General features: G+C 45.5%; 1 non-coding gene across 1 annotated transcript; it reads right to left on the bottom strand.

Annotated features, from left to right (window-relative positions):
• Window positions 1-422: 422 nt before the first annotated feature.
• Window positions 423-504, bottom strand: trnas-gcu (transfer RNA serine (anticodon GCU)). The gene has a single exon. It is a non-coding gene; the product is annotated as a tRNA-Ser (tRNA).
• Window positions 505-4,479: the final 3,975 nt, after the last annotated feature.

The following is a 4,479-nucleotide window of genomic DNA, read 5'->3' as shown; positions in this document are numbered from 1 at the left end:
CACGTTACAGACAAGAATGGGATTTGAATCCACGTGTGCAGAGTACAATGGATTATTGTGCCTCACCTTAACCACGTGGTACAACCCCTTTAGTTCATGGAACTTTAATATCTGATCTTGTCACAGACAAGTAGCCGAAGCACCCCACCAATGTACAATCAGGAGGACGTTCATCCACGAGAGGTGGCAGAAGGTAATAATGGGAGAAGTGAACCCGGTAACCTCGATTGCACAGTGGGGAGCCGAAGAAGAAGTGGTGGCAATGTGGGGTTAAGCCCCAAATACGTCTGCCTCCGTTCGTCCCTCCTGTAACCCAACTCGATGCAAGTGGCCTGACAACTTGGAATAGTTTGTCACATCAGTGATTGCAGATCCATCGTGTAAAAATGAATCCCACTTCCGTGAAACAATGGGCGAAAAATCGACGGGGATGGGATTCGAACCCACGTGTGCAGAGCACAATGGATTAGCAGTCCATCGCCTTAACCACTCGGCCACCTCGTCGCACAAATCTTTGCGTCAATACGTCTTAATTCGTTTTGCATCCATGAACTGATGGAAATTATTTGCCTCTTTCTATTCAACCAGGTATTCAATGGGGAAAATGCAGCGATGGTGGTATAGTGGTGAGCATCGCTGCTTTCGAAACCGTTGACTCCGGTTCGATTCCCGGCCAGCGCAGTAATAGTTGAATCGGATGTTTTTGCGCGACATCCTGAGTTTCAAACTGAGGAAGACTGGTCAACTGTTTCTCATTCAGAATTTATGCGGATTATCTAAGTGAGGTGTTTAAGATGCGAAAAGGTGTAGATACTGTAGACGTGGAGTTGATGTTACCTGTTGTGGGGCAGTTTAAAACGAGAGGTCATCATCTTAGAATATGAGGAGGCAAATTTAAAAAAGAAAAACTACTTCTCCCAAAGGGTTGTAATTCTGTGGAATTCACTTCCTCAGAGTGTGGTGGATGCAGGGACAGTGAGAAAGTTAAGGAGGACTTAGAGAGACTTTTATTGGTAATGAGTTGAAGTGTTCTGGAGAACGGGCAGGACGGTGGTGTTGAGGCCATTATGTTTGATCAGGCAAGATCACATGGAAGGTTTTACGCCCAAGAGGCTAAATTGCATATCCCAGCTCCAATGTTATGTGTTCTCGGGAGGAGGTGTTCTGGCTGATATCTCAATCGATCTCTTGTTCCGTAACATTTCAGGTAGCAGATGATGAACATTTCAGTCATGATCAAATGGCGGGCAGACTCGATGGGTCGAATGGCTTAATACTGCTCATATATCTGATGAATCTATCGTTTGCGCGGCTTCATGGCTGTCAAACTGAGGGAAAAAAATAGTTTCCAACTCAGAATGTGTGTGCAATTATGGGGGTGGAATTAAGTAACTTTCTCGTCATTTTCTAAAGTGGTTTCAATATGGAAAGTGTTCGATTATTCACAACCCCAAGCCCCAAACACTAAAAATCACAGCATTTTTCCGTCACCCTCATCAAGTGGATCAAACAGAGACACAACAGATACGTTACAGACGAGGATTGGATTCGAACTCAAGTGCGCAGAGCACAAAGGTTTCTTGTGCATCCCCTTAACCACGTGGTACAACTCCTTACTTCATGGAACTTTAATATCTGACCTTCTCACAGACAAGTGACCGAAGCAACCCTCCAGTGCACAAACAGGAGGATGTTCATCCAGGAGAGGTGGCAGAAGGTAATTATGGGAGAAGTCAACCCGGTATCCTCGACTGTACTGTGGGTAGCCGAAGAAGAACTGGTGTCAAAGAGCGGTTAAGCCCCAAACACGTCTGCCTCCGTTCCACCGTCCTCTAACCCAACTCGATGCAATCTGGCCTGACATCTTGGAATAGATTGTCACATCAGTGATTGCATTTCCATCTTGGAAAAAGGAGGCCTACTTCCGAGAAAAGTGGATTTAAAATCTACGAGCATGGAATTCGAACACACATCCGTAGAGAACAATGGATTAGCAGCACAGCGCCTTAACCACTCGGCCACTTCGTCCCACAAGTGCATTTGTCAATATGTCTTAATTCGTTTTGCATCCATGAACTGATTGAATGTATCAGCCGCCTTCTATTCCACCTGGTGTTCAGAATTGGAAATGCAGCGATGATGGGAGAGTGGTGAGCAAAGTTTTCTTCCAATCAGTTGTCCCAGTTCGATTCCCGGTCATCGATCTAATAGTTGAATCGGATGTTATTGTGCGACATCGTGAGTTTCAAACTGAGGAAGACTGGTCCACAGCTTCTCACTCAGAATGTATGCGTCATTATCTAATTGAGGTGTATCAGGTGCCAAAAGGTATGGAAAAAGTTGACGTGGAGCTGTTGCTTCCTCTTGTGGGGCATTCTAAAAGGAGGGGTCATGCTCTTAGAATAATAGATTTAGTCACGAGTTGAATGGCGCAAGGGAAGCGTGCTGGGCCCGTAACCCAAAGGTAGATGGATTGAAACCATCTTCGGCTATTCATATTCTCATTCACACCAAACGAGAACTAGTTGCTATTTGTTAGCAGCACATCTACCTTTTAGGGCAGCACAGTAGCATTGTGGGTAGCGCAATTACTTCGCAGCTCCAGAGTCCCAGGTTCGATTCTGGTTTGGGTCACTGTCAGTGCAGAGTTTTGCACATCCTCCCCGTGTGTGCGTGGATTTCCTCCGGGTGCTCCGGTTTCCTCCCACAGTCCAAAGATGTGCAGGTTAGGTGGATTGGCCATGATAAAATTGCCCTTAGTGTCCAAAATTGCCCTTCGTGTCCAGAATTGTCCTTAGTGTTGGGTGGGGTTACTGGGTTATGGGGATAGGGTGGAAGTGTGGACCTTGGGTAGGGTGCTCTTTCCAAGAGCCGGTGCAGACTCGATGGGCCGAATTGGCTCCTTCCGCACTGTAATTTTTTTTAAAATTGAGTAAAAACTACTTATCCCAAAGGGTTTATGATTCCGTGGAATTCGGTACCCCAGATTGCGTTGGATGCAGGGAGCGTGAGTAAGTTTAAGGAGGGGGTAGAGAGATTCTTATTGGTAAGGAGTTGAAGGGATACGGAGAACGGGAAGACGGTGGAGTTGACGCCAGGATGGGATCAGCCAACATCACATGGAAGGTGTTAGGCTCAGGAGGCTAAATTGCCTACTCCCGCTTCGATGTCATGCGTTCTAGGGAGAAGGTGTTCCTGCTGATAACGCAATCGACCTCTTTGTCTGTAACATTGTAGTTCGCAGATGGGGAAGATATCAGCCATGATAGAATGGCGGGCAGACTCGATGGGTCTAATGGCTGAATTATGTTTCTTTATTTTATGAACTTATCTGTTGCGCGACTTTGTGAGTTTCAAAATGAGAGGAAGAACGAGTTTCCAACTCAGAGTTTATACGCAATTAGGGCAGGGAGTGAAATAAGTAACTTTCTCACCTTTTTATAATGTGGTTTCAACATGGACAGTGTTCGCCGAATTCACCACCCGCCAAGCCCGTGAATCAAAGCAAAAAATCACAGCATTTGTACTTCATGCTCATGAAGTGGACCAAACAGAGACACAACAGACACATTACAGACGAGGATGGGATTTCAATCCACGTGTGCAGAGTACAATGGATTATTGTGCGTCTCCTTAACCACATGATACAACTCATTTACTTCAATGGAATTTTTATATGCGATCTTATTCCAGGCAAGTAGCCAAAGAACCCCTCCAGTCTACAAACAGGAGGAGGTTCATCCTGGAGAGGTGGCTGAAGAGAATTATGGGAGACGTCATCCCGGTAACCTCAACTGTACTGTGGGTAGCTGAAGAACTGGTGTCACGGTGCGGTTCCACTGACGACGTATCCACCGGCACATATAGTGACGAAGACTGACAGGTTCAGAATGTCTCTTACACTCTCACACATTACCCGAGTGTGACAGGAATCCCCCATTTACAAACAGGACCAGAGAAGGGCAGAGAGTATGCACCTCACTCCCACATACAACATGTTGACGGATTCAACACCACCAAAATATAAGAAAAGATCATCACCACATATTATCTTCTCGAAATCCCGCCGTCCCAACTTTAATATAATAAAAACAATTTTTATCAGTTGTGTCTCACTCTAATCTGTGAACCTCTCTCTACCACAGTGTGTTGACATCTACTGGCCACGACACAGAACCGCAACAGAGCGGGGGTGATTCACATGAACTGTCGGTGATAGAATGTGATCGGGTGGACGGAGAGGTGTTAGAAGTACGTAAAATTTAAACAATCTATATTCATGCATTTCCCAATGGAATTGGTGGAATTTGGAAGTGTTTATCTTGAGGATCAATTGAGCAGAGACTTTAAAGCATTTTATCTGTGGTTCCCTCTGTGTGAGCTTTACAATGTTGTACTGTGTCATGCTGTCCCCTTCATTCCTAGGACGAGACTGCAAGAAGGATTCTGAAAGGTATTTGCTGCAAAGCAAACAGGAAC

The sequence above is a fragment of the Scyliorhinus torazame genome, unplaced genomic scaffold (assembly GCF_047496885.1).
Source record: "Scyliorhinus torazame isolate Kashiwa2021f unplaced genomic scaffold, sScyTor2.1 scaffold_390, whole genome shotgun sequence".
Lineage (NCBI taxonomy): Eukaryota > Metazoa > Chordata > Chondrichthyes > Carcharhiniformes > Scyliorhinidae > Scyliorhinus > Scyliorhinus torazame.
Note: the sequence above shows the minus strand (reverse complement) of the source record. Positions and strands in the feature narration are given on the sequence as shown.